The 17548-nt window shown below is 38.4% G+C and overlaps 1 long non-coding RNA gene across 2 annotated transcripts in view; it reads right to left on the bottom strand.

The window, feature by feature from the left end:
- Positions 1–15654, bottom strand: part of LOC122560157 — a 73829-nt gene extending 58175 nt beyond the window's left edge. The window contains exons 1-3 of one of the 2 annotated variants that reach the window (XR_006314675.1): positions 15027–15654; positions 13780–13900; positions 12347–12429 (exon numbers count right to left, since the gene is read on the bottom strand). This is a non-coding gene — a long non-coding RNA (uncharacterized LOC122560157). Of the gene's footprint in view, positions 1–12346; positions 12430–13779; positions 13901–15026 lie in introns of those variants that run through there. The other variant, XR_006314674.1, reaches the window with a different exon arrangement.
- Positions 15655–17548: the final 1894 nt, after the last annotated feature.

The raw sequence follows: 17548 nt of genomic DNA, 5'->3' as shown, positions 1-17548 counted from the left end.
ACCATGACTAGCCCTAGATTTTATTGTCCTCTCCCTATCACAGTTTTGCCTGATGTTAACTGTATTTGCTTCTAATAGGTTACCTGAGTTCTAGAATAGGGTTTTGGATCTTCAAATGTGCTCAGGAAAGATTTCTCAGTTACTTTTAAACCTTGTTTACGAACAGACTGTTTTTGATGAAGAGTGTATAGTTTCCAACCTTCTAGCTGAGTATTAGCATCTGACTACAGAATTCATAATTATCTCACAGATTACCTCAGAAGCCCATCTTTGTGGTCATTAAACTCCATTTCTACATCTCCCCCACCTGACCCCAATACCTTTTTCATTTGTAACATTATTAACCAGAATTTTTTTAAACATTATTAACTGAAACATGTAACAACAAATATTTCATATAACTGAATATATTTCCAGGCCACCATCTCCCCTCAAAATCAGATGCTGTGAAGATTTCACAATTCTCCCGAATCTGGAATTATGAAATAATGCAGGGCAATGCTGACCTGAAGGATGGCCTAGAACTGTACTTTTAACAGCTGAAACGCAAAGCATACAAGAGTACGGGCGGCACAGTGGCACAGTGGTTAGCGCTGCTGCCTCCCAGTGCCAGAGACCTGGGTTCAATTCCCGCCTCAGGCAACTGTCTGTGTGGAGTTTGCACATTCTCCCATTGTCTGTGTGGGTTTCCTCTGGGTGCTCCGGTTTCCTCCCACAGTCCAAAAAAAATGCGCAGGTTAGGTGAATTGGCCATGCTAAATTGCCCATAATGTTAGGTGAAGGGGTAAGTGTAGGGGAATGGGTCTGGGTGGGATGCTATTCAGAGGGTCGGTGTGGAATTGTTGAGCTGTTTCCACACTGTAAGTGATCTATTATATAGCTCATATTAGTGAAAGCATAGGTCGCCACTGGATGCTGATTAATCTTGTCTCTTTCATGATTCAATTGAAGAGAAGGTCTGACAATGAAAAATCGCCAACTGGTGGAATTGCACCATCGAAGAAGAGCCGAGGAGTAGAACCATTCAATTGTAATAGCTATATAATGGCACTTTGAGGTTCTTGTGTCATGTTCTCAACTGTGAGATAAAGAGAGGAATAAATCACTGGCAGAATAAGAATTCACTTCTTCAAAATAATTGCACAAGGAATGCAAAAGATCAATCAATAAAAATGTCCTCAAAAATTGATGGCTGCACTGGAAGATTTGCAGTTAGGACTGTTAAGACTGAATGCACAGGTACGGTAAAAACGTTCTCTGTGAAAAGCTGTCACAAGGGAAACTTTAACATTGACTGCTACCACTTCTGACACTATGTTTGTAGCATTAGACAGAGAGAGAGAATTTTCTGGGCTCTCATATAAATGTAGAGCATAATTCATATTCTTCAAAATTGCTGAACGATTTTCCTGCCTTTACAAAGTTTCCTTTTTTCTATTGTCCTGAGGAACCTTATCAAGTTCACTCTGTTTGCTGCTGACTGAAAGATTATTGTCCATCTTATGTTGAAAGTGTTGGAACTTGCATCATGTTGACAATAGCATTTCTTCATTATCGCTATTGGTTACAGAACCTAGTGTTTTCAGAGAGATGGGTGAATAATTCTGCACACTCTGACCTAGACGTGAATCAGAGGGACGCCAATGTACTGCATCAAGAACTGAAAAGTTAGATGTCACAGGACTTTCTTCCTAAAATGATGGAACTGGGTTTGATAGTACTCATCCTTTGAGTGTGTCTCATGGCTAGGAATCTCTGAAGAAAGATGCTCATCCTCCTCAACCACAACTGAAACAAGGTTTAAAAAAAAGTCTGATTAACTCCTGGAAAAGCTGAGAAAATTCTTAACATTAAATTTATCCAATTTTCTTGACCTGAAACTTCACTAGCAGGGGATAGCTATAAGAAATCTTCACAAACTAACAGACAATCTTCTGTGGACAAAGGCTTGTATTGCTGCTGCATAGTAGCAGCATAAAACAGTCTTCACTTGTTGCTCAGATGGTTGTGATACCATAGGGTAGAAAAGTAACTTCTCAGGACAAAGACCGGATGTCGTTCATGAGTTGCATGAGAAGTTTTTTTAATTATTCATGTAGAGGACGTGGATAATACGTCATCACTTTTTCTCACCCCTTATTGCTCTTGAGATTGTGTTGGTAAGTTGTCTTTTTGAACTACTACAGTCCATTTGGTGTAGGTACCCTTCAAAATGCCACTGGGGAAGGAGTTCCAGAATTTTGACCCAGCGACACTAAAGGAACAGTAGTATATTTCCAAGTGAGCTGGTGAATGTGTTGGAGGGAAACTTGCAGGTGGTAGTATTCCCATGTATTTTATCCTTCTAGATAATGGTGATTGTGGGTTTAGAAAGTATTTTCTAAGGAGCCTTGGTGAATATCTGCAATGAAGCTTGTAGATCACACACACAGCTATGACTAAACACTGGTAGTGGAGGAATCTGATCAGACTATTGATTACCCTGTGGAATGGCTTTGATGTAAATCTATTTTGCATTAGGTTTTCAGAGTGAACAAATGGCTCAAGCCATATTTAGGAGGTTGCCAATAAAGCCAATCTTATAATGGTGTTCCCACTACCAGGATACTGTCAACAATGAAAAATACATTCTGCCTTTTAAACAGATGAATAATGTGGCATATGAATTTCCATGCTGATATAATGCCAAGTAAAAATGCAGTATAATCCAAAGACTGGTAGATTGTATCAAACAATATATTCTTCTGCTTGCTCACAGCAAGCAATGTATTACTGTATCCTGCCAGTCCCTGCTTGCAAAACTCACAACAAAGTGTGCAACATTTGATGTAATTTTGCAATTGATCAACTTTCATTGGATAATTCTGAATGTGCAAAGAATTTTAGATTGACAAACAGACTCGCAATGTGGCTCCCTTGTGTTTATAAGAAATTACATATATAAGTACATAGTCCACTGTTTTTGCATATACAAAGAACACATACACACATCATTTGTTCCAACTCAACAAAATAATTGACAGCCATTCACTGGTTCATTTTACAGGATGCTTCCCTGACCAATCAGTCAATCTGCCTATTTTAAAATTGAAATCAAGCCTGGCAATTTATTGTCACTCATCCTCAATTAGTGCATTCTCCAACGACAACACCTCTATCAATCAGACTCCACTTGACAACCAATCACCACTCTCCTCTCCTGTAGTATTAATGCTAGTTTTTCCTTTAAATTGGTATTCTTGCAAATTGTTTTGAAGAGTGAAAATGAAAACCTTCAAAATATTTTTTTGTTAGCAATGCTCAAGTTCTGTTCCACCAAACATCTATAAATCATTGTATAGTTGACATTAAATATTTACACACAATTAAATGTATTAGTCACCATACTAAGGGTGGAGATAGTTGTCAAACTTGCTCTTCATCTTCTCAAACTTATCATTAACAGAAAGTAGGCCATGCTGTCATTTCAAATTATTCCATTATTGTTCTATCCTGAGTTATCATCAAACGAACGAGTATATTTATCTTGCCAGTAGGATTTATGGTAATGTTTTGAAGAATTTTTGAAAGTCTCTTTGCACCATGATGCTACACTTCTGGAAACAGTGTCAGTTAGACTGGGAAGTGAACTGACATTTCATCGTAGATCCCTCATTGATGTTCCATTGGTACATATTGTCTTGCTTTTAATCTTAGTTTTAGCAATTTTTCTGTGATTTACAAATTGCAAAGACATAATCTGAGGTTGTTGCTAAACATGCTTGTTGAACTTATTAGATCCCAATTATTCCAATTGTTTTATTTAAATCAGATCATTGCACTGGGCAGAGAATAAAAATACTCAAGGCAAATTACAGCAGCTGTCCTTCAAGTGAGGAATCTCACTAAACAAGAACATGATTCAGAGACAGAGCTATGCAAATGAAATCCCAATTCCTCATCCTTCACTCACACCTGGCAAAATTGCTTTACTGAATTTTGTTTGAATGTACATGAACTGCCTACATATTTGCTCCATGTTTGTCTGAATTTCCATTTTAGTTGCTTTCAATTTAAAGTAAACTGAATTGAAAGGCAAAAAAAAACCTCCCATAATTCACTACTATTCATGTGTGCACTGAATTTGACATTATTACCCATCTTCTTGGTGTGACTGTGGATTTCTGAGTGGAAATGTTGTTTCTCAATGATAGGTGTGTGTTATGTAAGAAAAGGCTACAAAAGAATATAGAAACAGGAACATTCAACGACAAACCTGATGCACCATTCATAGGTCATGGCTGCTCTCTCACAACCCTGCAAACCCATTTCAAATCCATATTCCTGAATGCCTTAACTAACAACATATTTTAATTTCAGTTTCTTAAATTTTTCAATTGGCCTAGCCACAACTGCTTTTTGGAGTAAAGACTTCTAGATTTTCACTACCCTTTGAGTGACAAAATGCTTTCTGACATCAGCCCTGAATGGCCCTGGTTCTAATTTTAAGGTTAAGCACATAAAGGAAACTGTTTTCTTCTAATGTATCAAATCTTATAATCATCTTAAAGACCTCAATTAGCTCATTTCTTAATCTTCTTTATTCAACAATACACAAGTCTACGCAACCTGTTTTTATAACTGAACCCTCTAAACTCTGATATCATTCTGTGCTATATTCCCTCCAAGATCAGTATATCCTTTCTGAAGTGCTAGAACTGAATGCAATGATTCAAATGACCCTTAGCTCTGTGTGGCTGAAATATCACTTTGCTCCCTTTGTATTCCAATCCTCTTGGAGTAAAGTTCAACATTCCACCAGCCTTTCAATTTTTCCTTTTAGTATTTGTCAACAAGGTTCTGGTTATTTTCTTGATTCTTAGATGCCTAACTCTCCTTATCCTTGCCATTCAGGAAACACACTGGTACTGGATGACTTTACACTGTTCACATTGACCTCTATTAGCCATAGTCTTACCCACTCACTTAATCTGGAATGTTTGCTTGCATCTTTCTGTTCCCATCTACACTATTTATTGTGCCATCTAAGTTAGTGTGATTAGTAAACGTGTATAGTTAGTTCTTTATTGCTTCATACAAGTCATTAATTATATAGTAAAAAGCTGTTGCTCCAGTATAGTCGTTATATTCTGCCGATTTGAGTATATACCAATTATCCCTTACTTTCTGACTCTTACCTGCTAACTAATTCACTATTCAAGGCAATAGGTTTCCTTCATTTCAAGATAACCATTTTTTTTAGTTGTTTTTGAATAGAACCTTTTTGACTGAGCTGGAAATTCAGATAAATCACATAGGCAGTCACAAGTGTCTCTCATGTTAGTTACCACCTCAAAACATTCAGCTAGTTTCATTAGACATGATCCATATAGGCTTTGTCTGGGAAGTTTATCCTTGTCCAAATACACAGTTGTTCTGCTCACAGTAACAGATCCAAGTATCTTCTCAACAATGTTATATAAGTAGGGCCACATTTCCTAGATCCTTATTTTATTCTATTGATTTATTTTTTATTTTCCCTTGTAGCTCTGGTACTTTTCTATAACCTCCTCATGAAACCTGATACACCATAACTATTTAATTTCTGACATTTTCATTATCCAATTACAATATAACATGTACATGTTATAACAGAGCCAAACCTGTTAGCTGCCCTCTTTCCCTTAATATGCTTGTAAAAATCTTTAATGATATGTCCAATAGCTCTTGTAAGATTCCTGCATTTCTGATGGAATTTTCCCAGATGACCATGGGATATGTGATATAATCATGTAATATTTGCCACCTCTATCTGTATGTGGTTGTTTGAAGTAGTTCACTGCCATCAATCCTTTTTATACATGTTTTGCTGTGGGCTTATGTAGTAATTTGAGGTAGAGGATACACAGTTTATAACATGTCTACAGAAGAGGCAGGTAACCAGGTTCATGGAAGACAGCAACAAATACAACTTTAATTGGCCAGGCATAACTACTAGAAACGTAGGGAACTGCAAATGCTCCCTCCAAGAGCTAGAGCTATTTCCATCCACAGACTGAGTAGATATTTTTAAACAACCTGTCAGACAAATGATACCACACCTTTGGAGTAGGCAGGATTTGAACCCAGGCCTCCTGATTCAGAGATAGGCACACAAATACTGTGCCTCATGAAACAATTCCACCTTCCACTCCACTGCCAGAATTGAGCATGCGGTCAGTAGAATAGGTGTAATGAACAATAATCCCTTCAAAACCATTTCTTTATATAGCACTCCCTTTTTGCAGTTCTTACCAATTCTTTGCTATTATTCATGTCACTCAGGATCTCCACTGTTCTTTGCCAATTTTTTTGTATTTCTTATAGCCACTGTTTAAGAAGAGTGGTAAGGACAAGCCAGGGAACTATAGACCAGTGAGCTTGACGTCGGTGGTGGGCAAGTTGTTGGAGGGAATCCTGAGGGACAGGATGTACATGTATTTGGAAAGGCAAGGACTGATTAGGGATAGTCACATGGCTTTGTGCATGGGAAATCATGTCTCACAAACTTGATTGAGTTTTTTGAAGAGGATTGATGAGGGCAGAGCAGTAGACATGATCTATATGGACTTCAGTAAGGTGTTTGACAAGGTTTCCATGGGAGACTGATTAGCAAGGTTAGATCTCACGGAATACAAGGAGAACTAGCCATTTGGATATAGAACTGGCTCAAAAGTAGAAGACAGAGGGTGGTGGTGGAGGGATGTTTTTCAGACTGCAGGCCTGTGACCAGTGGAGTGCCCCAAGGATCGGTGCTGGGTCCACTACTTTTTGTCATTTATATAAATAATTTGGATGCTAGCATAAGAAGTATGGTTAGTAAGTTTGCAGATTTGGATCGGCTCAGGCTTGGAGGTCTAAAGGGACTGTTCCTGGGCTGTAAATTTTCTTTGTTCTTATGACACCAAAATTGGAGGTGTGGTGGACAGCGAAGAAGGTTACCTCAGATTACAACAAGATCTTGATCAGATGGGCCAATGGGCTGAGAAGTGGCAGGTGGAGTTTAATTCAGATAAATACGAGGTGCTGCATTTTGGGAAAGCAAATCTTAGCAGGACTTACACACTTAATGGTAAGGCCCTCGGGAGTGTTGCTGAACAAAGCGACCTTAGAGTGCAGGCTCATAGCTCCTTGAAAGTGGAGTTGCAGGTAGATAGGATAGTGAAGATGGCATTTGGTATGCTTTCCTTTATCAGTCAGAGTATTGAGTACAGGAGTTGGGATGTCATGTTGCGGCTGTACAGGACATTGGTTAGGCCACTGTTGGAATATTACTTGCAATTCTGGTCTCCTTTCTATTAGAAAAATGTTGTGAAACTTGAAAGGGTTCAGAAAAAATTTACAAGGATGTTGCCAGCTTTGGAGGATTTGAGCTATAGGGAGAGGCTGAACAGGCTGGTGCTGTTTTCCCTGGAGCGTCAGAGGTTGAGGGGTGACCTTATTGAGATTTACAAAATTATGAGGAGCATGGATAGGATAAATAGACAAAATCTTTTCCCAAGGTTGGGGGAGTCCCGAACTAGGGGGCATAAGTTTAGGGTGAGAGGGGAAAGATATAAAAAGGACTTAAGGGGCAGCTTTTTCACACAGCGAATGGTACATGTATGGATTAAACTGCCAGGTGAAGTGGTGGAGACTGGTACAATTCCAACATTTAAAAATCATTTGGATGGGTATATGAATAGGGAGGGTTTGGAGGGATATGGGCTGGGTGCTGGCAGATGGGACTAGATTGGGTTGGGATATCTGGTCGGCATGGACGGGTTGGACTGAAGGGTCTGTTTCCGTGTTATACATCTCTATGACTCCATGACTCTATAATTACACTTGCTTTGCAGGATATACACTGGTCTTGTGTTCTATCACATACTCTTTTGAACAACCTTTTTCATCTGTATTTTTACTTGTTTATATTTCTGAACAGTCTTTTATGCTCAATTTCTCATCCTACTCCTTCACAAAACTAACATTGAATTCTATCATGTTGTGGTCACTGTTAGCTCGGTGTTCCTTATAATTAGATTATTGATAAATTCAGTTTATTACTCTGCTCTGAATCTATTACAGCCTGTTCACTTGGGAATGTTTACAACTTTTTATCTATTTCCTGAACAATGTAAAAGGACAGTCTCAAGGAAAGCTGTCTGCTGCTAAAGTGGAACATTATTGAAGTATCTGTAGTTTTGTGAATAACTGCTGTAAGTAGGCACATCCTGAAGTCAAGTGTAAGATAATTGATTTTCACTGAGACAACAAGCTTGTTTAATTATGATCTATGTTGTAAGTACTCTGATGCCGATCACTACCAGCTTGGGATTGTTTGCTGCCACCATTCCCTTTCCTTCGGTCATGGTTTAAACGGTAGAGGAATGCCGCTAAACAATCTTAACGAGGAGAGGCTTTTGTCTTAAGCACAATGTCAGTACAAGTTACATTAATAAGTTAGACATTGTCATTAAGACTATTGGGAGACCTGTGAAGACATGTCATCGACTAGAAGATTCAAAGATGCTCTGTCTTTCTAACCCAAACCAGTAAGACCTCATCACCTTGTGTGGAGCAGTCTCCAATCATAACCCTTCTTTTAATGAACTATTAGGTTATACAATATCCCCCAAGCATTTGTCTCAAAGTTAGCCATTTATATAAATATAAAATTATATTTATCACTACCATATTCCCTCCCCCCTCCACCACTAAATCTCTGGCTTCACAACTTCAGACAGTCTGAAAGTTTCTCAATTCTTCCAGAACACATTATTTTTGAACTTGTAAGATTTTTGGCTTGAGGATTGTTGACATTGGTTCTGTTTTGAGTCTGTGTGGTCTGAAAAATCTTGTTCCCTTAGTGATCCTTTTAATTCTTAGATGTCCCTCACTGAGGACATCATTTCTGCTTAAGTAGTCCATTACCTTATCTGGAAAAGTCTTGATCTTCTGAGTCGCTTTCACCAAAGATCTGTTCCCTGACAAATCAGGTGGTTGTTCCATAACATCAACCAGAAAATCTTTATTTTCATGAACTTCATTCATGGAAGATGGTAATTCAGTTGAAGCAGGTATTTTCCTTTTTGCAGTATCCTGGATTTCTGACCAGGTAATATCTTCATGACTATGTCCTGAATTAGTAGATGTTGATTGTCCTACACCTTAAGCATTGTATGCAGCCCATTCTCAATCTACATGAGCAGATTTTCATTCTCAGTCTGCTGATACATCTGGGTTAGAGGATATAAACTCTACTTCAACTTGCCAATTAGGTTGAATATCATTATTTGACTGTCTTGCTGGTGAATCCAACATGTTCACATCCTCTGTTATGCTACTTGAGAACTGGTACTGATTTAACTGTGTCACTGACATTGACACTTCTTCCTTGGGAGATGAAGATTAGAAATATTTCTCTTGAATTTATGTTGTTTTTTCATCTGACATTATCTAAAATTAGCTCAATAGGCTGTGGTTGGTGCCACAACAATTTCGCTTAATGATTGACCAATGAGCTCAAGTGGGTTGTACTGCTCATTCTTTCCTCTTCATCTGCATGTTCTCATAAACCTTGCTGGTTTCTATCACCTGAATTTTCTTCAGTAATGATAGGACCATTTTCATGTTCTGAAAATTGTGTGTAATCACAGATTTATTTTCATTATGTGATCTTCAAACACTCTTGATATCTTTTGCTCACCGCACTTCTGGCTATATACCTGGTGATCCCCAAACATTCCAAGTGTATCCCTTTCTGGACATTTTCACACAGTCTGCTGCCACACACTGGTCCTGAAATTTATGGTTCTGAAATGCTGTTGCATTAAAATTATGTGTTCTCAGCCAATTCACTGGAGTTTTTGTTTGACTATGCTTCAGTACAATACCAGTGAATGATAACACATTCTTTGTCATTCTTTTGTTCTTGTCAAATTTGCTCAGGTCAGGTGGCCACTGGCCATTTCCTCCTAGGAATATATTGCTGCCCACTGGTTGTTCTTAGTTATATGATATATATTTTTAATACTATCATAGCTTAGCTCAATAGATTATTTTTGAATTTTAAAGAAACGCAACTTTTCTACCAATTGTCCCTTGACCAGTTGTTCAGCAACAGATTGTTTCTGGATAAGTTATTCGGTTTGATTTGTCTTTGGTCAGGCGTGGCATAATTTATGTCTCTCTCTTGGCACAGCAGGCTCAGAGGCCAAATAGCCTTCTCTAGTTCTGATTTCTTATACTGTTCTGATGGTCTCTCGACCTGTTTGTGGTTCATTATAACTAGTTGAGCTCCTTCCACTGCATCAGAAAAATTAAGGTCAAGACATCATGCATGATCAAGAGTGCAGTTTCTTGATTATGAATTATCTAGAAGTCTCTACCCTCCTGCACCCTTTCCGTTGCTTAGTTGCTTATAACATCCCTTTAACTGTGCGAGCTGTTCTACTGGAGCCATTCAGTTTCATCATGGTAGGCTACAATTTCTACTCCTTCACTATTGTAAGTCATTTAATAACATAGTGACACTTGCCCCAAAATCAAATTTAAAATTAATGAGATTTCCATTGACATAAAAGGTTCTGTCAAACCTGAATTGGTTGATCATCAAATTCTTCCAGGAATGCATTGGGTATCTTTTCAAATGCTGGTGGCTCAACCTCATTAGCATAATTGAATGAGTAGATATTTGAATTTTTGCTACATTGCATTTATTTTTTGCTTCTACATATCTTTTGAACTGACCTTTAGATTTACAGATAAAGCATGATATTTTAACCAGTAGGTACTCCTTATACCCTGAGATTTTATTGTTCCAAAGCAATGACAATGACTCTTGGCATCCACTGTTTGGCTTAATATTTGTGTTGGCTTGTCACAAATGTCTTTAGGGCTTTTCTACCTTATAAACTGAATGGAGTCTGTTGCCTTCCTCTGATAATCACATCTCAGGATTTTCCTGTGATTGTTCCTGTTGTATGCTTCCAGAACAATCTGAATATCTGAGAATAAAGTCCTCCTTGGACTGTAATAAATCTGACAAAGATTCATCAATAATTCCTATAATTCATTAGTGTCAAGTTCCTGGGATCATCAAAAATCTGTCCTGGTCCACCATTAGATTTACGAAAGCACAGTAATACCTCTACTTCCTCAGGAGGCTAAGAAAAATTAACAAGTCCATAAAGACTCATACAAATTTTTATAGGCGCACCATAGAAAGTATCCTATCTGGATGCATAATAGGATGGTATGGCAACTGCTCTTCCCAAGACCGAAGGACACCACAGAGAATTGTGAACACATGCCAGTTTGTCACACAAATCAGCCTTCTACCCATTGACTTCAACTATTTTTCCCACTGCATCAGGAAAGCAACCAACATAATCAAAGATCCCTCACAGCAAGTTATATGCTCTTCTACCCTACTCCATCAGACCTCTTTAATGTTAATATTGATCTCTCTCTGCACCTTCTTGGCAGCTGTAACGCTGTGTCCTGCACTCTGTTCTGTTATCCCAATACACTTGTATAGTACGATCTGCCTGTAAGGCACATAAATCAACACTTTTCACTGTACCTTGGTACACATGACAGTAATAAATCAAATATAATCTTGTCCATTAATTATGATTTCAAAACTCTTTATTTGATCTGTAGAGATTGTTAATGAACTTATTAAATTAGATTCCCGACAGTATGGAAACAGGTCCTTCGGCCCAACAAGTCCACACCAACCCTCCGAAGAGTAATCCACTCAGACCCATTTCCTTCTGACTAATGCACCTAACACTATGGGCAATTCAGCATGGCCTCTATGGATTCTCTTGGGATATTTTCTGTTAAATCTTACTCTTTCAAAAGTTATATTTGTTCATTGTTTTAGTAATTATCAAAAGCTTGTAGAACTTCATAAAAAATACCTGTACATCCTTTTATCTCTTGACAAGTTATAATGATGTCAATTGGAGGTCTTATTAAATACATTAAATCCCTACAATGGTCTTGAAACCCACAGATCTTTTATCCTATATTACATGACTCCTTAGCCTTTTCTAACAGGTCTTTCATAATTTATTTGACAAAGTGTCTGCCTGGGAGGTTCCACTCTGTGGTGCCCCTGAAGGTTCTAATGCTGTAGGGGTTTAATGATGCATTCACTTGCAAAGCCACAAGCATTTGGCTCCAGCCACAGCTAGGGGCCACAGATTATCGTGTGTCAGAGCACACAGGACAGTAACCCAAGCATCCTTGATTGTCAATGTCAATGCCTCAGAGGTAACAGCAGTAGACTCTGGGACACACTGATCATCGTTGAACTGACTGCTGGTTGGGTCCCTTCTTGACTGCCTTCAGCATTTGTTCGAGCTGTAATTCAAACCTATTGGTAGTCTTCTGCCTGCAATGATTCCCTGCCAAGGGCTTCTGAAACACAAGGTAAATTATGTACATGTTGGCACCAAAATACTCTCAGATATCAAGACTCTGGATCTACTGGCTTTCAAAAAATAGTGGTTGCCCATGGTTGAAAGCCTTTACCAAAGTTGCCAATATATTACAGCACTTAGATTGGCACTTGACCTCCCTGAGATCACCGTTGACTTCCTGAGATCATCTTCGACTTCTGTGAGATGATCCTTGACTTCCATGAGATTGCATTGTCTTCCCCAAGATCACTGTGCCCTCCTGAGACTATCCTTGAAAACTACCCCATCCCAGATGACCTTCAATCTTCTCAAGATCACCCTGAATTCCCTTCAATCACCTTATCTTCTCTGAGATTAGCCTGACCTCCATGAAATTGCTGTGAACTTTCTTGTCCTTCCTGAGATCACACTGTGCAATTAAGATCACTCTTGATATGTCTGAGATCATCCTCAATCTTGCTGAGATTGCAACACTTTTCCTACATTTTTCCCTGCTCCTTCTAGCCAGCGGTAACCTCCATCTCAACTTTTGCACCTTCTGTCATTTTATTCCCCACAGAAAACTATAAATACAAAATGATACATTAATATAAAATATCAAACCCACAAAAGGAAAGGGCACGTAATTGTCAGCCTTTTCAACATGCAATTCCTGGCACAGATGAATGTAAACAAATACAAAACACTCCCTTCCAGTTTCTCTGTACAATAATTTGCCTACTAAAATAAATCAGAACTAAGGCAAAATAAATATGTAAGCATTGAATATTTGTAATTGATTTTAAAATCATAGAATCCCCACAGTGCAGAAAGAGGCCAAGTGAAAGGAAACTGGAGTACCGAGAGGAAACCCACACAGACACGGGGAGAAGTGCAAACTCCACACGGTCACCCGAGGCTGGAATTGAACCCGGGTTCCTGGCATTGTGAGGCAATAGGGTTAAGCCATCAAACTGCCTGATTACCCATGGAAGTTTTACTTTCTGATATGAGATCTCCATGCAAATCTGCTTTCTCAGGTCTCCATTATGTAAACGGAAATCCATGTGATCAGTTTGTGAGAACAGTTTCAAATGACTTGGAACAATAACAATTTGCTCTGTTTGTATAAATTCTGCTGGGAACTTCCCCTTTTTTGATAGATCTCCAAGATGTTTGTTAATTTTGCAAAACATGATAATCCAGCATTTCTACAAATTTTATGGGTATTAAATTATCTTGCATGGCCAGATGTGAATTTAACTTTTGTGTAAATGATAGTGTATCAGAGATTAGAGCATAATAATAATCAAGTGTACTATCTAAATAAACAGCTTGAAGTAGGTTTATACTTCTATTCTTTGCAAACCTGGTCTGATGTTTCCATTATAAAGCTGTTCATTACTCCCCTTCGCTTTTGTATTCACTTCGGCATTGCCCTTGATGAAAAGGGTGTTGCTTGTTACTGGCCACTCAATTGGCTTTGCTTCCTGTTGGGGAAATATGAATAAAGTTTTCAGCACTCAATGTTTTGTCACTGTGTCCTACACCTACACGCACATGACATGGGTGCGGGGGATGGGGGTGGGGGTTAGAATAAGTATAACCAGGGGATTTAGAATCTCCTCAGTTCAAGGGACTGACTCTGACCGAGCTGACCACAGCCAGTGTACTGTGCACATGTAAATATCTTGGTGATTTGGTGACAGAAAAAAAAACCTCTTCACTCTGTTAGAGTTATGTACATCGCAAGTGACTTTAGATAAGGTAGAAAGGCAAAATTAAGGAGCTAAAATAAATCTCAACCTCCATTGGTTGCATTGAGATTTAGTTGGCTTAATAGGGCTTGTGCCATATACTAGATCACTAAAGTTTGTGGGCAGCTTTATTTGAGGCTAGGGTGAGTGCTGCTCCTTCACACCTTATATCATACAAATAGTAACAAGCTGGAAATGTTTACATTTAGTTTATATAATTCGAGACAGAAGTAAGTAAACATGATTTGGTTACATTTGGATACTTTCTTGGCCATTACTGATCTAAATGGAATTACTCAAATAATAATTTGAGAAAGTTAATCTCTTTTCTAAATTGACTCAACTATTTAAGGGACCAAAAGAGATTGTCTACTCTTGTTACTATGTTCCGAGACTAATGCTTCTTTTTGCTGTTTGCAGCTTAGTGTAGGGAACCCTAACATTAACATTTTGTGCAGCCAATTCACTAGAACTCTGAGTTCTCGGAAAGAGATTAAGGAAATGCAGGATATTATGTGGATGAGAACAAAAGCTGAATTACAATTTGTGGAAGATAAAAGCAGGAATCAGTGTTACATGCATGAATCATTGAACTGAAATTACATAATTCATACCAAACAATATCCCTTCTTATTAGGCAGTCCTATAGACTGAGGATGACTTTCTTCCACTTTGAAATTGTGGGTCCTGAGATAACTAAAACGTATAATGCTGGACCACAAATCATGCCACAAAACGTGACGTTTATTGAGTTGGATGAGTTGGTGGGAGGCTCAGATGTTCACACATACTTTCCACTTCTACCTGGTCATGTCAGAGATGTTCAAAATGATTGATAACTTTGCAGATGCTGCTTTACCTGGTTGGGCAGTCTTGGACAAGAGATTCCCATGAGGTCATGGGGTATTGCTTAGAGACTTGAGATGTTTGCTGTTCATTTTCCATGTCTCCAAAGGACAGTGGTTAACATTGCTTCCCTGTGGATTGTGATTGTGGTACCAGGTTTGAGGTCTTTGTCATCTTTGAATGTCCAAAAGCTCCTCTGGCACACTGGAGTAGGTGTTGAGTTTTATCGTTCATGCTTCCCTTTGCTGAAAGAAAATATCCCAATGCATAAGAATTGATTCATATTGTCTATGGCTCTTGATACTAAGGGGGTAGTGTTGCACAGTATAGGTAGTATGGTCGACAACCTTTGACTTTTAGATGTTTGGCCTAAAGCTCATTTCTCCCAAGCCTTTGTGAATGCATTGAAAATGGTTTCAAGCTTGGCCTCTGAGTATGCACACATACAAGCGTTATCCGCATCATGCAGCTTGATGACAGAGGTTAGGGTGGTCTTGATTCTTGACTAGAGGCAATGCAAGTTGAACAGTGTCCCTCTCATCCTGTAAAAAAGCTCCACTCAAGTGGAAATCATTGTGACAGTTGAGGTCAAACAACAAACCTGTGACCAAAAGAACAGACAATAGGTGAAAACAGCACAAGAATTCCTGCAGTATTCTAATGGCTATGACATGCATGGAATCTTCAGAACCATCAAGTACATCTCTGGCCCAATAACCCAAGGACCTACCTCAATGAGAGCCAATTACAGAGTTGCACTCATCAAGGACAGAGAAACATTGAGTGGTCATAGGAAGGAGACATCAAGAATCTCCTCAGTACTCAACATAAATGTCCTTGACCACACTCCACAGCATCCCACAAGCTGTAACCTCAGTTGATCCCCTACTGTATGTGATACTGAAAAGGCTGTCTGACAGCCCAGAGCTAAAAGGCCATCTATGCAGATGGAATCCAGTGGAGAATACAGTGGAGAAACACTCTTGGCGTGAATGCATGACCTCAACTCCTTCATCTGGATGCAGGAAGAGCTGGCCAGTGGAACACAGACATCATCCTCACCACAACACTTAATATATGTTTAAGGCAAAGCTAAAAAAATGACAAATTCTGATTTTCAGCAATAGAATGCAAGTCTTCTAAAACATGAACCCAGTATTAAATATCAACCAGTGGATCAGTCCCACTGAGAACAAATTTGAAGTATCTTCTTGACCTCATATACGTCCAAAGCCCCTCAGAAAATAATCTATTGTACCTGTTTCAAATGGTGACTCTGAATGTGAATGAGCAATCTACATAAATGTCTCAACCAAACACATCTTCATCTTGTATCTGATGGGGACAGAATGGAACACTCAAGATACAAACTGTATTAAATGCATTTGCAATTCTGGTTGCTTGAATTGTTGAATAAAAATGCAATTAATTTTATGAATTATTTCTTGACAAAAACACTTTTGTGATCAATAATTCTAACTGAATGCTCAATTTTTATTAAACTTATGCAATAATTAACTGCATAGCTTTTATTGTGATTCCGTGCAGAGTAAAGTATGCTAGGACTGAATTAACACATTGAAAAGATAGCTTTTTAAAAATGTGTTTATGGCATGTGGCAAGTCTAGCATTTATTGACTATTCCTGATCACTTTTGAGAAGGTAATGGTGAACCACATTCATAAACTCTGCAGGTATTCCAGGAGTCTTGTTAGGGAGGGAGGGAAAATGAGAGGGAGGAAGGATAGTAGGGAATTCCAGGGCTTTGATCTACTGGTGATGACTGAACTATAAGGTGGTTCCAAAGATTTTCTCAATTCATTCAGTAGTCTGTGAATGATAAACATCTAGCTGAAACAATGAGCACCAAATAGGAGCTTCGATTTTACACTCATTCATTTCTGTAGAAGCCAGTAATGTTGCAACTTGGGGCATGATTCAGGTCATATCCTTTATAAGTTTATCCCTGATTTGATGGTAAATGGATAACTCAAATTGCACCCAACATCCAGTTGTCAATTAAAATATCTTATACAATTGGCTTTTAAATCAACTATGTAATACATAGGACTTAACTGTTTATGCATGGGGTCAGATTATTTATTCAAAAATATAACTTGAAAGTATATAGATTCCTTGACACTCATGAAATAACTTGTCAAATGCTAAACTCTGATGCACTATCTTAAGATTGTTTCCTGAATTGTCTGCTACCAAAACACCACTACATTGCCAAACGCCAAACGAGTATCTCTAAAGAGGAGCAGTTCTTAATTCTAAAATACCAAAATGTCTTGCAGCAGCTAATTTTAAAAGCCTCATTCACTCTGCTAACATGACACAAAAGTTTGTCATCTTGCCTGAAGTTTTCAATCTATCCCTTGCAGCTCTCACACAGCACACACAGCACTGGAAATTATGCAATCAATTATCTTGACACATTAAGTAAATCAAACAAAATAACAAATGTATGTGTTTCACCATAAGAAAAATATTTGGCGTGTGCTCCAGAGATGTATGAAATTTTAAAAATGG

This window comes from Chiloscyllium plagiosum, chromosome 20 (genome assembly GCF_004010195.1).
Source record: "Chiloscyllium plagiosum isolate BGI_BamShark_2017 chromosome 20, ASM401019v2, whole genome shotgun sequence".
Classification (NCBI taxonomy): domain Eukaryota; kingdom Metazoa; phylum Chordata; class Chondrichthyes; order Orectolobiformes; family Hemiscylliidae; genus Chiloscyllium; species Chiloscyllium plagiosum.
Note: the sequence above shows the minus strand (reverse complement) of the source record. Positions and strands in the feature narration are given on the sequence as shown.